This window comes from Myzus persicae, unplaced genomic scaffold, assembly GCF_001856785.1.
Source record: "Myzus persicae strain clone G006 unplaced genomic scaffold, MPER_G0061.0, whole genome shotgun sequence".
NCBI classification, from domain to species: Eukaryota; Metazoa; Arthropoda; class Insecta; order Hemiptera; family Aphididae; genus Myzus; species Myzus persicae.
This window is the reverse complement of record NW_019104400.1, coordinates 669,907-691,630: the sequence shown is the minus strand read 5'-3', so window position 1 is coordinate 691,630 and position 21,724 is coordinate 669,907. Positions and strand designations below refer to the sequence as shown.

At 29.8% G+C, this 21,724-nt stretch overlaps 1 protein-coding gene across 2 annotated transcripts in view; it reads left to right on the top strand.

The window, feature by feature from the left end:
* Nucleotides 1-202: 202 nt before the first annotated feature.
* LOC111041891 (WNT1-inducible-signaling pathway protein 2) overlaps nt 203-21,724 on the top strand; it is a 162,331-nt gene continuing 140,809 nt past the window's right edge. For both annotated transcript variants that reach the window (XM_022326336.1, XM_022326335.1), the window contains exon 1: nt 203-375. The gene's annotated coding sequence lies outside the window, so the exon portion shown is untranslated. The remainder of the gene's footprint in view (nt 376-21,724) is intronic.

The following is a 21,724-nucleotide window of genomic DNA, read 5'->3' as shown; positions in this document are numbered from 1 at the left end:
ATTGTATTTATTAATATGTATTTCAAAACACAATATTATAATAAAACATTTAATTTTTTTAAACCAAATATATAATTTTCTTTTTTGGTATTTTTTAGCCCTTGTAATATTATATTGGTTAGGTATTTTCGAATAATTGATCATTTTGAAGTAAAATATGTTTGTGATGTTAGTTTAGAAATCTCGAATATTTTTTTAAAAAAATTACATAATATTCCACCGTTACATCCTATGGTTGTATTTTCGTTAGTTTGTTCTGATGTCGTGTCATTATCGCTTGTGTTTCAGGTAATTATTAATCCACTCTGCGCAATGTCGAAATCAATTTCAATGCCCGTACATTAAGATTTTCGTTAAGATTTTATGTGTCGAGAGGTAAGTTTATTCATTATTTTGATGTAATAGCTCACTAGGATGTATAGGTCCAAGGTGAAGTTTTATTTCAAGGACAATTTTTTTCCCCATTAGACAGGCGATCGACCGAACAATAATCGATGTACTGATTACTTCTGTTGACTTGAATGCCCAACAATTGATTCGTATCGTCCCGTGACGATATGCGCATATTAAACATTTATTTTATTTCCAAAGGTTACACGGTCATGACTTTTTATCATATTATGTAGAAATGTAAAGTTGTACGCGACTCGTTTGAATCACACGACCCTGCATTGCACTGGTATGTCGTACGTGGACGTTTACGTATAAACATATTACGTTTTGCAATGTTTATTACTCGTCGGTCGTCCTGTGCGGGTCTTACGTATATAATTGATAGTACTCGTGGGTTTTTTCATATTAAATTAGCGATGTACAATCGCGGCCACCAACCCTGAAAGTGGACAAAAACGAAAATATCGAGAGTCCCCCTCAGTGCAATAAAATGTTAAACAAACTTAATAATAATATTTATCGGTACTCATAAAATAAAATCATAATTATTATAATTCGTTTTGCGTTAGAAGTGGATTGTAATAGTATTTATCATGTGAAAAACATATTTATTAATACCCGTGCAAATAAATAACCAATTACAATCGAATATCGACGGAGAACACCAAACAGTTGACTTGGCTATTGGGAAATCCGAAAAATCAGTACAATTAGTTTTCACTACGACTCGGCGACAATATTATTAAGGTTAGCAAGTACATAATAATGTGACGATATGAACTCATTTGGTTTTCAGTTATTTATAGCCTATTACGAGTTTTTTTTTGTTTTGACGTCGTATAAGATGATAAGTAGATAGCTCGACACTTCGCGAACATGAACGGAACTAATTTCGACTTGTTATTTTCTATCGAAGATTCACGTATCTCATAATTCTATTGCCTATTCAAAATATTCGTCTATAGGACTTATACAAATAATTATAATAACTAAAGTAGTTGGAGTATTATTGCGTTATTTTTAGAGGTATCGGATGCTTAACGGAAACTGCGCAGACTGCGCGGGATAGGTTTTTTTTGTTTAATTTTTTCCCTTTTGTTGTTGTGTTGTTTGTACCTCGCTGTCTCGCGTATACACATACTGCGGATGAATCCATTACAAAATCAAAGTTCATGACATTTCTCCACCTCCTCCCCTCCCACCGTCGATTTGGCGTACAACATTAACATACGGAGGATCGACGAGGGTTTGCCCAGCTGGCGTTGTAATATCGTTGGTCGTGATTTTTTTTTCGATTTCTGGTTTTTTTTTTTTTTTTTTATTCAATTTTTTTTCATTTATTTCGCGAAACGCTTTTAGTCATAATTCAACCGTCCTATCCCGGTGCCGTGACGTTTACGGAGGTAGGACGGAGGCCCAGCGGCTGTGGCGTGGCAGTCCTCCTGCGGCGGGGTCGCGGCGGAGATGCTTGCTCCCATAACTCATCGGATCCGCGGGCCCAACAGTCGATAACGATAAATCCCTGGGCTCTTATGAACGTTTACGCGATTTGCATAATACACACCGTCGCCGTCATACTGTTCGGCGGTGGCGTCCCGTCCGCTGCTCTCCGCTCTCGACGATCCGCCCGGATTTTTTCCCTCGGCTGCTTCGCGCGGTGGACTATACGTAGTGTGGGTGGTGTTTACTGTTTACCGCCAAACAATAATAACATCCGTTTGGAGAGAAAACCCATCGCAGCCCGAGGCTCGTGTTTCCGGACCGGTCTTAAGAACCACTCGCGTCACATCCCACTCATACTCCCCTACCGCCCACGTCGCCATTTATCACCGACCAATTTTTCCGGGATTTGTTTTCCGAACGCCCGTCCGAAAAATGCACTGCGGGGCCGCCGAAATCCTCGCACCACTGGCGATGACACAACGGATCATGTGCAGTACATTACGACCCTCGTCGCGAATAATAAACAAATAAAATATAAAGGCATAAATATTCCTTTGTATTTTCGTATACGGTACGCATTTGCAAAATATGGCGCTGCCAAGCGAAACACCGTTGCGCATGCGTTATACTGTTCACGTTAAGCTGAACGAAAAAAAAATCAACACGATCATATTATTATTATGTAATTTGTTTAAAAAAAAAAAAGGTTACCGTAGTGGAATTGCCGTTGTAAACGTTGTTTGGTCAACTGTTGATTAGGTTATATCAGACCGACGAAAGAAAAATCTTTGATAATTATCACCTATTTAATATGTCCCTCTAGTTTTTACTGCTTTGTTTATAATAAGACATTTTATTAAGTATTAACGCGGCGCCGTCAACAGGTACGAATAATGCCGAGGTCGACTGTTCGTAAAACAAACGAATGAGGTGAAATAGCAAATGGAAAATGATTAGTTGAAAAAACTGCAACATACAATATCATATGCTTCCGTTCGTCCCAGCTGAATAAAAAAAAATATGGATTTTATGGAACTGTGACATAATCTCGTGTTATCTAAAACCAATCATAAAAATAATTAGCTGCACAGATGAACGATTCGACCCCTCCAAAGTTCTCTTACATTTAAAAACTGTAATTAATTACAATCGATTGTCAAATAACAGAGTATTTTGTGAGATGGACGCATAGGTACCTATATTTGAAAATATAATACAAATAACGAAAAATGACTAGTAATTATTGTAATAATTGTAGCTTGGGTCACAAAGCTGCTTTTAAATATAATATTGATATTATCAAGAACATTATTGCATGGATGAATTAAATCATGTCATGCCCTTGTCAAGAGTAGTAGTAGTTTAGACCGCTATCTGATCTGAACCGAATAAAATGTTTTACCTAACGACCATATCATTAAAATAATTCAACGAGAGAATATAATGTGTACATCATATTAGACTAACATAATGTTATATATGTCTACGTGCACCTATAATGGTATACCAATAATAATAATAATAATAATAATAACGAAAATAGTTGGGTTTCGGGGTAACGTATTTTTTTTTCTAGATATTACAATGTTCGACCGTAGGTATATTATTTAAATAATCTGACGTGAAATCTTTTCAGATATTTTATAATATCGTACTTACATAATATTATGTTCTGAACCAACTAGGTAGTACATTTTTTTATTACATATAATATGCATAAGTAATGGCATTAATATTGTGCGTATTAAAAAAAAGGGTCCTTATTTAAAATAATTTTCAATTTTATTTATACTTACAATTGTGTACTATTTCTTGAGTAAAATTGATATATACCTACTAGTTTATGATAGTTTTACTTTAAATAACATTAAATTTTATATTTTTAAATATTTATTGAACCAACCATAAACAAGTAAACACAAAAGTTAGATGTTCATGATTACAGTGAGTGTTCTATAAGTATTGAAATCAAATTGACATTTTCGTTAACAATTAATAATGAAAAATAGTAAAACTTATTTCATCTGTTATGACTATTATAATACTTAACACTCTAAATTATGGGCTTGTTACAGATAAATATAAATTAATTAAAGATTGTGTAAAACAAATAAAAAGTTTAGCAAAATTAACTTATTGTTAGTAATAAATAATAATATATGATTAAATAATAAACATTCAATTTTTCACATTAAATGTATATGGATTTAATATAAATGAAATACCAAAACTATTTTACTATATTAATTTCTCAATCTGCTGTTTAAACATTAAATATCAGAAAATCTTACTTAGGTATTATTACATATCTAACTATAATAGTTACCAAAGACATTGAATAAGTCTAAAAACAACCTATTGTTAAACGCACTGCCATTTGATCGTCACAAAATAAATAAATAAACTCATAGTTTACTAAGGAGAGCCGTTAATAGCTCGGTCCATTATTGTGAATATTCAGTTTAATAAACGCTTAGAAATGTAATTAAACTGTAAATAACTGGTCTCATCTATTATCTAAAATTGTCTTAAATCCTAAAAATCGGTGGGCATTTTATGATTTTGTAATCCTCACCAATACTTTTTGTCTTTTATTATTAATAGCTGTTCATATTTACCCGTGGCTTCTATGCTAATACTCTTGGTCCAGAATCCGAAATAATATGTTTTCAAAATCAGGTGACAATTGGTCAAAAACTGTGATTTATATTTATATATGTGTGATTTAGATAAAATAACTGTATTGGCTGACTATATATTATAATCTATACATATATATTGTCTGATTTACTTCAGTTGATATATTCTCAATTATTTTTTGTCCAAATTGGTTAAGTATATTTTTAATATATGGACTTCAACCACACACTTTGCCTATGATATATAATAGGTAACTATTCCTCAAATTTAAATGTTTATAGAATATCTTAATTAGGTAGCCTAAATAAAAAATATATAATACAAAACCGAAAATTATTGTATTACCTATTGTAACCAATAACAACTATTTAAATAAATAAAATATTCGATTTTAAAACCAAAATTCGCCAAATTATATTTATATGTGAGTCAGCCAATAGCTACAATGCTACCGTATATGTGTTAAAAAAAACGAAAGTACAAACCCTCCTGAGTCTCAAGGAATTTGATACAACTTTTATTCAAAACAGTCCAGTAGTTTTTGAGTTGATGGTCGAAAAACAAACACACATTAATTTTTATATATCTAATATAATAGTCAAACTATTTACTTGTACATAATATTAAATATTACGGATTCGAAGTAACAAAGAGTTGTATACATTTGGTATGCATAATAATATAATTATACATATTACAAATTTATAGTTAAAATGTATAACATTACTAGGATTATATTAAAAAATAAAAATTAGAAAAAATAAGTTGTATTAAATGACACTTTAAAATCTATTTTTGATTTTTATAATTCAAGATCAAATTTTAAAATCGTTTCATCTTTCTTTTTTTTTTTTAACATTTATTTGGAAAATATACAATCTGTAAGGTTAGTTTACAATAGGCATATATGCAGTGTTTATGTGTTTTTACGTCAGTTTTCATAAGTTTAAGGAACTACCCAACAGTAGTACTTATGGCGTGAGGGAATTTCATCGTTCTAAGAATGTAATTTCGTGTTTGTTTGTTTGTATAATAATGTTTATACTATTTTTGATAAATTATTATCGATTACAACCGTTTATCAACATATTGATTTTGTTTTAAAGCGATAAACAATGTGTATTTATTTTTTTCATATTTTGCTATTTTACACCTGAGCTATATTATACGTGTAAGACAACTACATTTTTACTTCACACATTGTACCCACGTTGATTTTTTTATGTTTAACAATATCTGTTATTTAGGGTTATTTTTTTTTATTTCTGGTATTATATAGCATACATTAAAAAAAAATATATATTTGATCCCAAATTCGCATGTAGAATATGTTTAATTTAAAAACTTTAATTATCGTTTGGTCGTTGGGGACTAGTTTTTTTTTCTGGACTGTATTATAAGTGGGTTTTTGGTGTGTGCTATTGGGACTAGGGCGAGTTGCTTTGTGTAGATATCGATACGCAAATTACTCGACTCAGTGGACACGTGGTACCTAAATCACTAAAAATATAGATGTAGTTTACTAACCCATATCTCCGCCAGTATTGGAAAACACACTACTTCCACAGTTCCACTCACTGTCCTCGTTTACCCGACAACTCTGCCATCATCGGAAGATACTTATTTTCAATCTATCCGCTTCGGACCGTTTTTAAACACATTATTAGTTTCTCTTGCGTAACGTCCCCAATACTGAAATCTTCTTAGACGTCCTGGATTTCACCATATCCAACGGTACGTGAAAAAGGTTCTTTTTGGTGCATTACATTTCCTTCCCTAAACCATCGTATTCATGCAAATATAAAATACGCCTTTTTACCGGCTACGATGTATCCTTTTATCCGGAATCGTGACCCGTACTGGTCAGCCCTTTCCAGAGGTATTTTTGATAACTTGGAGATTTATTATTATTATTATTATTTCTTTTATTTATAGGTATGTTATTTTTGTCCGTGATCCTCTTTGTATATATTTTGTATTTTTATATGCATTGGATACCACCGAAATCAATCTTATATAGCTTATTATAATATTTTGAAGGTTGCTTTGAAGCGGTTTGCGACAGGTTATGTATCGTGGATTGGATGCGCAGCAATGTGTAGTAGGTGAAAATGAAAAGTCCATAACATAATAAGTATAAGTACGTCATGAAGACTGCTTGCGAGGAAGACGAAACTACGTTTTGTTTAAAAGCTAAACAATACTGTTGAATGCAATCCAAAGGGCGGCGAACGTCATCGGATAACAGTCAAAAAACGACACCGACTACGGTCCAAAAACTTTTCACAGTCACATACGTACCTACTTGGTATCCGTTTTTGAGGTTTTACGTGCTCAATAAGATTTTGAAATGCTATGTAGGTACATTAAATCGAAAACATTTCGTTTTGTTTGCTTACCAATCAATAATTTTCCTCGGCACCCATCTACCCATAAGTTCTATATGTCGATTTAGAGTGTCTCAATTGTCAATTTGTTTGCTATCATCGTCGGAACAAAAGAATGCAATAATAACAATATGATTGTGATCGTCTTATTTGATAGCTTGTAACGTTTATTTATTTTATAACGTCAAAGGAAATTATTGGTAAATCGCTATCGTTATAAATTCCAACGTTAAACTATATCTACTCTTTATTTACAAGTTTTTGTTATTGTAATATTTTTAGCTAACAAACTATAACTTATTCAATATAAATATAATGATAATATGAAGTAATGATATTATGTCCCGTATACCTGTAGTAGTTGTATTCAAAAAATGTTATTATAAGTTACCTATTGCTATGATTTCTTACCTGCCCTAACTCAGTGCCCTATATCTAATTTCTATATAATTTAACCTTGTTGATTGCACAACACAGAACATAAAATTTTGTGAAAAGTTGTAAATTGCCATACGTAACTAAACCATACCAATAATTTATTTTATAATTGTTTTTCTACTCCTATTATAGTTATAAGTACACATTCGTATCATTATAACTTTCTACTTGGACGCATTTTACGAACGACTAATTGTTTAACATATTATTGCACTTAACAACTATTTAATTATACAACATTAATACTTACGTGTATATTTTGTCAAAACTTCAGTGGCTTATTCATTAAAAAAAAATTAAAATAAACGTGTATATTTACTTATAATACCTATGCGACGATTTCAAAAAATAGTATTATAATAAGGTAACGATATTCGTTTCAGAAATCAGTAGATGAATGTTCACCGTATTATTCAACTTGAATAAAAATAAAAAGTAACATAAAATATCATCTTGTATGCCTACATAATTTAACAAGAGTAGTAAAACAACAAGATACGTAGAGACTAGAGATAATAATGATGTTTACTCTGGCTAAAAGCTACGCTTAAGGGTTTTTTTTAGTTTACTTTTAACACCAACACGAGTCTATCGTATAAAAGGTTACGCAAACCATTTTTTTTAAATACTATAATTTAAGTTTAAAAAAAAAAAGCCTACAGTTCTTTTTTAAAATTACCTCGTATTGTTAGTAAGCTTCCAAGTTTAAAGTTGTATTATTTTTTTTTTTTACAAATTGAAAATGTATAACGAACATTTAAAACTGATGGTAATTTTTTTAACTAGGTACTTTTTTCATTATACAAAAATAAAATGATACAAACAAGCAATATTTTTAATCTTATACGTTCATGAGAATTGAATTGCATAATTTCTGAACAATAAATTATCTTAAATATTATAGATATCTAATAGATTACTAAATAAATGAATACTAAAAACTATTGATAAAATAAATGATAAAAAGTTTAGTTGTTTATTTAAACACAATATATTTCAGACCTATTTAAATTTAATAACATTTTTTTTTTTAAGTACATAATATTTTAAATATTGTTATTATATTATACTATATCATTAATTAAACTATTGTATTATTATCTAATAAATGTTGAACTCCTTTGTTATGAATATAATACGGTGAAAAGTATTTTATGTATATTTTCATCAAAAAAGAATAATTTGTAACTTTATTTATTATTACAGTTATATTTTATGCGGCGAAATGACATTTTTTTTTCAATATCACAGCACGTCACACAATATAAACAGCCAATAACTTGGTTGACATAATTATGAGTCATAACTCATATTTTATACATATTAATCTCTTTAAAGTTGATAAATAATTAATTTAATAGAATTCATTATACAGAGTGATTCACCAAACATGCACAACCACATTGTATCATTCGATAATAATTTATTCAAATTACGGAATTTTTTTAATTTTTAAATAAAGGTTATTACTCAATAACTTAAACTTAAAGATTATACATACAAATTGTTGAGATTTGTTGCACTAATTATTGATTGAGCTGTGATATAACAAACTTTCGGTTTTCAATAAACATCATGTATTTTGAATTATTGTATTAAAATTAAAAGTACTTGTATTTGAAAATTCCAAAAATCAAATTTTAAATAACTGTGTTCGTGAAAAATAAAAAAAGGGTAAGAATTTTTGTGTATCGCCTTGTATATAAATAATGTACACACTTACAATGAATTTCAACCTGTTTACTGTGTGCAAAACTATCAGCTTAACAAACATTTAATACATAAATAGTTGAAAATATCTTATAATATTTTAGGTTTATTAATATTATTAAGTATGTTCAAGTGTGGACGAAATTACATCATTAAATAACAAAGAATAATGATTTAAGTTATTTTATTTTAATTTATAAATATTATTCGTGAGTACTTGAAACGTTTAGAGTATATAATTATATTTTATACACACAAAGGCTTTTCAGATGTATTTTTTTTTTTTGACAAAAATGAATTTAGTCTACTGGAGTACTAATGCGCAATAATAAAATAAATAACTTTAATCACAATAATATCATCAAATATACTTAATTAGTAAGTAATATTATAGGCGTACGGTCTGTACTTGTCCGTCTTCCTTCACAATCGTTGTTCGTATACGTTGACAATGACCCACTTATAACCTACTGTACACCAGATCGACATCCACTTACCCACTTTTTAACATTAAAGTGACACTATATTTTATATCATACACAAAATCAAAATTATTTGCACACGAAAATGCCTTAAAAAAATATTATGCACTTTGTTTAAATTTATACACTCAAATTTGGATTCATAAAAAAATAAAAACACTTATTTTATTGATTGTTTAAAATAATTTTTACTACTATTTATATTATTTAATCATCTCATCTTAAAATGTGTAGATGTCTTAACAAAATTATGTATAAACCATGTATCTTATTAAAATAAAACATATTTAAAAAGGTGATTACTTAACCAACAATACACATGTTTTACTACAATATCGAATTATAGTTAACAGTTATAAATTGTCCATTAAATTATTTTAATATTGAATGTTATAACTGTCAAATGTTGGTCAGTAAACTTAACACCAATTGCGTTTAATAAATTTTAATTTGATGCCCTAAATAAATGTGTGGCTAATTTAAAAATGAATTTAACTAAGAGTTTCAATTCAAAGTTTGACGAAATGTGACGTATGTCGACGATAATATTTTTTAATCGAAAACAAACAAGAGTTTGTATTTTGAAGGCAAAAATGTATATATATTATTATAAATGTGCAGATTCGTAACAATGAAAATTTGATACAAAAGTTCATAATGCAACTGAAGATCAAAAAAAAAAAATAAATAATAATATAACCTCTGTGAAAAAAATAAGTAAAATATTCATTATAATAATGGTTCTACGTATTAATTAATTCCATTTCGCATAGTATTTCCATATACTCTTGCAGACACTTTTTTGCACTTACGTTTGGTATACGTGTCCACGGGGGTTGTACAAAACAAAATAAAAATCATAAGGAAATAAAAATAAAAAATTGATGCACGATGACGGAATGTAAAGAAAATAAATGATATCACTGTCGCGACTTCCACCGCGGTGTCGGGCTAACGATGGGTGTGATATATTTTTTTTCTCCGAATGTGAAACACTGTGACTTTTTAATGCTCGCAAGTCGCTGCTTTCCGAACCGGCAAAAACTTTGTCGATTTTTCGGCATATTTCATCGAACCCCACGGTACGGGTTTATGGTATGTCGGCGAGCTTACCACGATGGCGTGGGTACGTACCGTACTGACACACCGCCGCCGCCGCCATTTATGAGCGCGCGAATCGATTTCTCACGTTCGGCAGCGAAAGTGCCGAAGACGTGTTTAGGACTGCATAAACGTGTATCTGTGCTACACCTGTAGGTGTTATATTGTATTGCGTCCCGCGCGGTGTGCTAGAGAAATTTAAGTTTGAACCCCGGGGCAATAATACTTCCGGAAGACGAGGATTTTGGGCTAACGACTTTTGAGCAGCTGCAGTATAATAAGTTTAAAAAGAAAGTTTCACGCACCATCCGAGATTTTATTGAGGGTCTTATACCGTCATCGGTGAATTTACGGAGTAGGTATACTATACCCGACGCGTGGCCTCCGACTTCCGGCCGCGAGCGCGCTCCGAGTTTCCGTTTTTCCGGTTTCGGGTTTTTCTTTCCACCCCGACCTCAACAATAATATTGTAATTGGTGACGCGTATAGTTTGCCGTCTACTGCCGCACTTTCCTTCCGAAGGTCTGGCCTGACCCAAGTCAGCATACTTACAGCGTACACATTGTATTCTTCGATCCGGCAACCGGAAAGCGCGTTTTATTTTGTGTTGCAGATATACCCCCAGTGTTTATGCAAATTTATGAAAATGTAATTAATTTTATTAATTAAAGGGCTCGTGGCTATTAATGTCGGACGGAATTAAAAAATATATTGCTGGCTCTCCGTCTTCTTTTCATGGCATCATTATTAAGTGTATAAGCAATATTGTTCTCGAATTACTTAAATGAAATCATCTCCATCCACTGGGCGTTTTTTCTTAGCTCTTTTCATCAAACTAGTTTGAACTTTTTAAAATTCTAAGAATTTGTATTCATACATATCATATTATGAAATATATCTTGGATCTGATTACATAGTAGTTGTAATCATATTAGTGAACTTAAACTGAACATTGTAATATTAACACAATCTATAAAATTAAAATTATGTCGTAATACTCATCAATTATAACAACGCAGTAGAAATTATTAAGAGAAGTATATTTTAATAGTTTTGTAATGATTTACTTATACAAATTAAACTGGTCGTTCATAAGACTATTCAATGATAATATAATATTTGACATTTATCAATAATATTGCGATGGACCAGAAAATTAATAAAACCTGTTAATTATTTTTTTCGAGGCGTAACTTTTCTTTGTCTTCAAGTATAATTTATTATAATTATGTAGGTGCAGTGAAAAAACTTTGTTAAGTGAAACATAATGTTATATATAGGTACCATCAACTGAGATGCACCAAAAAAACTTTTTCTTTTATACTTTCATACACCTTACAAATATAATACACACAAACTTTTAAAATTGTTGAAAATGTTTTATTATAAATATTACTTTTGATTCCGTCTGAAAAAAATGTATGGTTTTCGTATCGATATTTAGCTTCAAATATACTATGATAATATTATATCATATTAAATATGTATTATCACTTATCAGTAAAAGCGCATAGTAATTAAATGATTGTGTTTTGTATGGTAATGATGTACATAATTAACAATATAACAATAATACTTATGTGATACAGTCATGTTTAGTTTAATTATTTATCATATTGTTGTGAATATTAGATAATGGTATTACCAAAATAATAAGAAAATATAATATTTAACAAGAACTTATTTGTCTGAGTTACATTTCAAAATGAGTCTAAATTAAACAAAAAATATTAACATACTATAAACATTCAAAATATAAACCCGTTAATAATCCCAGAACTGACATTATAGGAAGAATATATAAATATATATATATTAATATATTAATGATGTTCAACTATTTATATTTCAATATTTAAAATTATATAGGTCGATCAAATATATCATACTTTTAAAAAAATTTCACATCAATTCTCTTCGTTAATTTATTTTAGTATCCTGCTTACATTTTACGTGAATATTTAATAATTAATAAGTGAAAAAGTTGACTGATATAATTTTATTTTAGCTTACGTTACACGTTACACCTTACACGCATATAAACCAGATGAGATAAAAATAAAAGTAAAACGTTGATACTTCTGTGTACAATCTAACCTACTTAAAATGTTTAAATATTTTTTTCAAAATCAATAACTGCTTTCGTTTTTAAGGATATGTAATGTAAGTAGAACTGAAATAGATTAATTATTAGCTTTTAAATGTGTATAATATATTATACATGTATAATTAGGTACCTATATGCTACGAAAACTATAAAAGTAAACTTTACTTCAGGAGAACTATTATTATAATTTTCAGTGGTAACTTTCGGACATCTATAAGTCTTAAACCTATTCATCGATCGCTCAAATTAAAATTAACCCACTAAATCGTTCATAATTTATTTTCATAATCTTTAATGAAAAGTTATAAAGAACAATCAAAATTACGTTTACACTTAAAGCGATCATGGATACAATATTACTTACATAGATATGAGTAAAATCATCAGTTCGATATCGCTGTACATTTATGTTTATTCTAATATATGCATTAGGCATTATCATAATTATGGCACTTGCCAAAATGGTCCAATCTTCATATCCTAAACTACTGTATTATGCTAACATCATAAGAACAATATGGTTTTGTGTGACATTATATTACCTATTGGCAGTTAAAAATGTTTTCGATTTTCTCGTCACCAATCACGAAAATGGTTCGATTATTATAATAGCCATTTAAATTGATGTTTTTTTTTTTTCATTTCCTTAAATTTTAAATATATTTTAACGGTACGGAAACTATTGTTTGTACAAATAACTATGCAACCGTGATTAGCATGTGAGATAAACGCTCACGTTAAAATGAGTGTTTTCTTATTACTTACTACAAAGATGATGCGAAATGGGACGATTAACACAGGCATACAATGGTATTATTCAAATGCGCAATTTTAAGGAAGACATTGTTGTACCTATATAACATTTTCTTATTATACAAATAAACAAAGGACGTAATTATTATCATGTCTGTAGCTGATACAAACTGAAATTATATGGACCGTTTAAAGATAAAACACTTTGATTGTAACAAACTAAAATCGCGAGGGTTGAGGGTTCTATATATTATATAAGACTCGTATTTTTTGTCCTATTGACCTCGTTGTAACTAGACCAAGGGTATTTTTTTATCATCATTATTTTTTACGTTTATGGATAGCTTGTAAAATAAAAGTTTAAGGAAAAAATGTTTCAATCACAATATGGACAATGTCAACATTTAAAACTCCCTCTTTAATATATGAACTATATTTATATCAACAATGTACAATGATATACAGAAAAATTGTGTTATCGTAACTTAAACTATTTGTGTATGTTACCATTTACTTTAATGGGAAATCTTGATTTTAATCTGGCAAATCATGACAATAACTTTTTTGATGAAAAATACGCCTTTTAAATTGCAATAGTGATCTTAGTAAATGTATATGATATATTGTATACTCATATTATGTATAAGATATTATGGTAGTTATTTACTTATTTGGGTTTATTAGTAATTTATATTGTTGTTTGTAACAAGGGTAATACAAATGTGGTCTATCATCAGACAATAATCTTTGTTGCTAATGATGTTTTTTTTAAATGATTCCATAGATCAGTGGCTACATACATTTTACAACGTATCTTTTATCACATCACTCTCATCTTGTCTATAATGTTTTTGCTCATTAATATGAAACTAAATTCCTTCAATATTCAACATTCTAAGGTATATATTTCCTCTTAGGCTAAGCAGTAATAATATAGTTTTTTTTTCAAAAATTCAAAAGTTCATCAATATTAAAATAATTAAAATGTCTATACAGATATATTAAGCAAGAGCAGAAATGGAAGATGTTGTATAGCGTATGTTTAAAACTAAAAATTGATTTTTCGCATTTATACTTGTGTTTACTGTTAAAAAATCACCTCATATTTAATTAAGAGCTTAATTCTTTTTTCCTTTGTTGTATTCCTTTGATTATTAAGTTATTTTATTTAGATTATTATCTAATTATAGTGTAGGGTGAGGTTAGTAACATTGCCATTCTCCGCCTTCCATTACTACACAGTATACATAATTATTATGACTTGTACGTATTTGTTCGATTGTCGTATTATGCTTATAACGTTATTTAATAATTATGAACTATAAGTTATGATTTATGTTAAAAATATAATAAGGAATATAATATGCATTTATTTGTTTTATTTTTTTAAATTAATAATGAGTCGGCGTTAAAGCAACGTCGCCTACAATAATATAGAACTTGAGTGTATCCTATTATATTTTCACTAGCTGCCCGAACTTCCTTCGGAAGAAATTTTTTTTTATAATTTAATTAAAAAACATAAGACTATTTTTTGACTATACAAATAATACAACGATTATAAAATAAAAAAATAAATAAAAAAATAGAAACAGACATCGTTATCGGTGAATATATGAAAATAATTGGTAATTAGTTGATTATTATTATTATTATGATGAGGGTTCGTTTCCTTCTTATCCAAAATCAAGTTCGATTCTTATATACATAGATTACATGATAAAAATGTATTTTTTTCGTCTAACCGATATTGCTTAAAATCTTATACAAATAGGAGAGTACCTATGTTTTAGTAAAATACGTACAACAGGTTAATTTATAGAGAACTGTACAAGATATGTTATAGTTTATAATTGACTTTAGCTATTTTAACACTAGGGTAAAAGGGTACAAAAAATCTATACAACAAAACGTAAGTTCCATTAAAACTGTTTTCGTCAGATGGACTTTTTTGTTATTTGAATTTTTCCTTTCAATTATTTTCACTAAGTATTTCAATAATGTCTACAGCTGCAACCAAAATAATTTACCATATACAAATGATAAATATATAAACACATTATACCACCTGAGCCTGTAGATAATGTTCTGTGTTTCAATGATTCTGATATTTGGAAAAAATCTTTTGGCACGCCGAAATATCTGGTATAGAATACCATTTAAAAACCGAAGACATTATACTTTGTTCAGCATCATTTAAAAGTTGTGTTACTCTAAGTTAACGTTAATTTATTTTATAGTGCATAAACGTATTTAATGACATATAAAGGCCCAAATTTGAATTCATAAAATATGAGATTGGATTTTTATTTAATTAGGCATTAAAACTATCAGCGTGTGGTTATTGTACAATATTTAAAAATAAAGATTTAAAATGAATTAAACAATAACAATAAATTGTTGCTGGACACGTTACGAAAATAAACTGATATCGTGTTCGGGGATTGGACGTAATATATTTAATACAATTTGACATATAGCCAGGAAAAATAATATTTGTACTTGAAATCGTTTATTATCTTCTATTATTATGTAATTCTCATGGAAATATTCTATAAATGTGCGAACCACGAATAACTGTCTAACCATACATAACATGATATTTTGTCCTCTTTCAAAATGAAAAATTTCTGTAATCTCTAACGATAATATAATACAACGTTTTTAATTTCAAGTACATAATGGTGCAAATAAACGTCAAAAGAGGTGACGGTATAAAGAATTCACAATCTTCTTCACCATAATGTACATCATGTCTTAACATTATTTTTTATTCTATTATTTACTATTGATATCAGTACAAAACGTTCAGTGATTTGTCATCCAAGAGTAGCAGTGCGTAAAATCACAACACATTTGCTGGTTTAAAACTCAAAAAATTGTATCATAAGATATCCCATTATGTTGTTTTCATTCAGACTTAAGTAACATAGTAATGATTGAGCGTTTGTTTTCCAAAATCAACCAAAACATTATAAATGTCTTGGCAGCTTAAAGCAATCCTAATCCAATTTACAAATAATTGTATGAAAGTATAAAACTGTAACTATTGGTAATAAACACAAAATGTGAACTTAGAACGTTTGAAAATAATAATTAATAAAATTAATGAAGTTGTGAAGTACACATAAAATGACAGTTTCTGGTTTTAATTCGTGTACCTACTGAAATTGTTTCTGACAAGTGACATATATTGTTGTTGTGCAAGGACGTAGGTATATAGATTTTCATCGATATAAATATTTATAAATAATTGCATTAAGTTGACACGAGAATGCAAGAATTAATTTTATTTTTTTATTATATGGTTGTTGATAGTAACAGTAGTTTATAAAATAAATAAAAAAAAGTCAACTTATATAAATGGGGGTACGCAATTTATTTTTAAACGAATTACCAACATCAAATATGTATTATTTACAACAAAAGCTGGTCAAATAAGAAAGCACTGTTGGAAAGCTGAAAACTTTTACCAAACACGATCCACAAACTTCTAGTTGTGATTAATTTCGTTTAAAAATTACTATAATATGTCAAACACAATAATATAAAAACAGTTTCAAGTAACCCTTAAATCTGTTTCAATTTTTTTATTTTTTTATTCAATTTATTAGTTTTATGAATTTTTTGTAGCTTAAAGATTTTGTCAATGCAAAATTTTTCTCTGTAAATTTATTTAGATGTTTCCGATACTATTATGTAATATATATCTGGTCTATGAATTTTGAATGTAAAAATTTCTGTTTTATTTGTATTAATGAATTAGGTTTCAAAACAATATTACATCTTTAAATGTTATTGCAGGTGTGTGGTTTTATACTTTAAGTTTTATAATATTAAAAACGGGAATAGATGTTCATAAATATTGAAAGTTATAATGTAAATATTAAAAATAATATATTATTTCATATTTCGTCGGTAGTTTTCATAAATAAACTACTAATACCTAATGACAATAATACTTTTCTAACGACCATTTATTATGATTTAATCTCGCGTGTGTGTGTGTGTGTGTGTGTGTGATATCTAGTTAAGGATGTTGACGATTTTGATCTTCATAAAATAATATTGTACCCAAAACAGGTGTCTGATATTATTATGGCGTATAAATAACATACAACTATTCAGTATTATAATTAAATACGTGGACATAATCCAATCCCGAAGCACCACTTGAACCACTTGAACATGTGACTTTTGGAATATATTGATAAATGTTTAATAAAAACAATATCGCATACATACACCTACCTGTTATGGGTAGGTGGGTATGTCGTACGTTACCCATATACAAAGCAATATATTAAAAAGAAAAAGTAATAAAAAGAAAAAGAGAGAAACAATAAATAATAATATATATATTATGTGTGTATTGTACACCGTATATACGTATATTACACATTATATGCGTAGATACATGGTACATAAGCGACACGGGGGCTTTACGACGGGGTTCGAAATTATTGTTATCTCTTGGCGTTCGGATGGGAGGGGGAAATCGTTAGTGGCGTGGCGACGACGAGACCGTTATACGAGAAAACAAACAGAGAGCACCCGCAGCGCGAGAAATAATCTTTGGGTACACTACCTGGGCCGTTGCCTTTTATTTTTATCGCTTTACACATTTTATATAATAATATTGTGTGCGGGTGTGTGTGTGTGTTTGTGTGTGTGTGTGTGTGTGTGTGTGTGTGTGTGTGTGTGTGTGTGTGTGTGATGCAGACGTGAAATGGGATATCGGAGAGATTGAACAGGAAAAAGATGATTTCGATCGAAGTCTAGGAAATAGTTGACCGATCGTAACGACCGTCGACTTCGCCTATAAAATCGAGAATTGTTTAGACATGGCGTGGTAGGCCGGTGTATATGACGTTTATGTAACACCCCCAGGACCTTTCGGCGCTAGTCGTTTTGACGTGGAGCCTTTCTTCTGTAAACCGATTTTGACAATAGCATTGAAAAAATTACCAACAAATCGTTTAAAATAATATACGTGCCCTGGCACTGAAAATAAATAATATAAATAAATTATTATTTAAAATAATATAATGATATCAGTGAAAATAACTTCAGGACATCGATTTCTTTGATTCGAAAAATGTCAGGTATGTTATTTTTAAGTCAGAACACATAAACTTTTTCTCGTATTTTTTATGCTTCGCGAAACCATAATATGGATGTGTAATTTACTATTTCAAGATCGTCTATCACATAGGTTTTGGATTCATTTTTATTCCAGAAAAACTACAAGACTAAAATTTCCCATGAATATAATATTATACAGCACGGGAAGAATACACGAAAACCATGATTTATCAATTCATCAGGTTCCAGTGAATATTTATTAGATTTTTACTTTATAGTGTTTTAATAATAGTTTTTAATATTTATTAATACTCGACACCGTATAAATATATATTTATATAATAAATAAAATATGTGATATATGATAGCCTATTTTAACCATCATGCATCAGTATTATTTTCTCTTCGGAAAAAAACCCACGTGGAAAACGGAAACGCGCACGCTGCTCTTGGCAAATCCGCTGCAAATACGTAGAGTAGCACACTTATTATTTCTTAAGACTTACGTCGCGTCGTCTCAGACACTGCTGGCGGCTTTGGATCATGTCTGAAGACTTAGAACGTCGTATTTTTTTCAGAATACCATACAACGAATTGATCTGTTTTCCTTTTCTTATATAATATTGCCGTTGTCTGCCGGTGACGAATCAATATTCTGTGGTGCGAGTATTCCAAGTGCGTTGCAGGCTTAGGGCACACAAAATATTGTTTCGTCACATCATATAATATAGTGATAGCTTCGTGGCGAAAAAATGTAATCAGCAGTGTTTGGGGAGGTGTATACAGATATTGAAATCGGGGTTAAAAACGCGTGGAAATAGAATAGGTACAAATCATCGGTAGAATTGTTTTTTAATTTTCAAATAAAATGGTGTAGCCACCTTCTTACACCGGGCGCTGCATCCGAGACTGAGACCGACTGTGGATCGTGTCTTCAGACGTCCAACAACATCGCTTGATTGTCCCTATTCTTCGGATTCTGCCCTGCGAATCGATCTGTTCTCCCTTCTTACATTGGTATATTATTATGGTTACCGGTGACAAATCAATATTCTGCGATGCGCTTATTTTAAGTACGCGTAGTGTGTAGCTGGCTTAGAGTGCATGCCGTACGGTACGCACGCATATTATTTCGGCGTTTTAAACAGATTTCGGTGTATATAATATTATGGTCATATTATGTCCATCCGTCCGACTAGAACAATACATTGATTCGAGTGCTTTTTCCGATTATCGCGGGCCGAGTAAAACATTTTGGCACAACAATACGATAAAACATAACGGCTAAATACCTCTGAGCGGCAAATCGCCGCAGTGATTTCAAAATATTATATCATTATACGAGTATTAAAACTTAATCCTCCGGATTATTATTTGGGTATATCGAATTATTAGTCTCGAGTTCGTTAAATGCAACTAAACGGGATAGGATATTATATTGAAATTTGAAACCCAATCTTTGTATTTATCGTGAAAACGATTTACCGCTATGATATTAAATATCCGCGTATTATTATTATTTTTTAAGGAATAACAATAATCTTTAAAAACAAGTAAAACGGATTACAGTGATTGAATTCTAACTTACAACGAATACTTATTCGTTTCGTCACATTTTTTAGTTTTACTATGCATTTATACATACATTTTTTTTATCTAAAACCAAAATCATATTTATAAATATTATCAAACGAAACGTCATCGCGTCAACGTATACATTTTAAATATAACGATATGTAAATCTGTCTGTGCACAACAAAATGTGAGTTATATTATTAAATATTTCAAAACTAATTTCCAGGTAATTCGTTTTAGAATCTAAAAAAAAAATCTCAATGAGAAACATAAAATTACTTTATTGCATAGTCTAATTATTAAATAGGAATAATAGTTGGTTAAATAATTATAAATAATAGTAGGCAGTTAAAAAATGTTTTATAGTTATATTATATTGTTATGTTCATATGCTCCATGTTATACACAAATCGTTGGCAATTTAGATATAAGAAAAATTGATTATTTTTTTAAAAAAATTTTAGGAATTAAGATTTATCGACTTTAAGGCGAAAAAAAATTATATTTCCAATATCGATAAATATTAATACGATGTGTAATAGACAATAGTGAATGTCCCGTTCACTATATTATAGTATTGATTAATTTATTGTCAACGATTTCAATATTATAATCACTGCCCGAATTGTAATTTAAATCAATTGATCATTACGATATAAACCTCAAAAATTAACGGTGAGAATTCTTAGTCAAATGAGAGTCGATGGAAAAATGCTATCATTGAAAGTTTTCAAAAAATACACCGGAGTAGGTACCGGACGCTAAAAAATAAATCCTATTATTTTTATTCTAACATTGATATTATGAAATGAAAAACGTTTAATCCATAAATTTGTACCTTCGGTACTTACGTATATCGAATGTTAAAAACATTAGATAGGTATAATATCATCGGTACTCATTTGAAATTCAAAATGTAACTAAGGACATTAAATTTGACTTAATCCAATAATGGGCCAAATATACTGAAAATACCGTTTAATGGGTGCTACGTTATTTTATTACGTTACGGAAACGTGCAGTGATCATCATCGGTTTATTTATCGGCGTTCGATTCGTTCTTAATGGAGGAAGGAAGTTAACGATATAAGTTTGCAAAATGTACGCTAGCTGACTTTATTAGACCTCAAAACTCGAAATCGAAACGCTACTGTCGTACTATACAGTGCCGCACGAAATTTAATCGGAATCGTATCGAAACGGTGACCACAAAATTTGCAGCGACCGGCTGGCTGTTAGTTTCCCAACTGTATCGTTAAAATATTATCGCTTATCAGAATACCATGCATTGTGATTAAAATCGTGATATTCTTATGACGCGATAATTAACATTAACAATTGCGTACCTATGGAAAAATGAAAAGTTACCGGTTTTATTTTTATTTATCAGGACTTTATTTTGATTGTAATTCAGGTATGAAACAAACAAATCGATTCTGTGCAGGTAATAAACTAAACTCGTAGCGCAACCCTCTATCAGTATCGTCAGTCGTCAGGGAGTCGTTTTAAGTTCAAAACATAAAGCACTGCGTCATTCAAGTTTTTATCAGGTCATCTGCTCTTTCATGCATTGGGACCTCCAACGGTGCGTTTAGTTATTGCTATACATA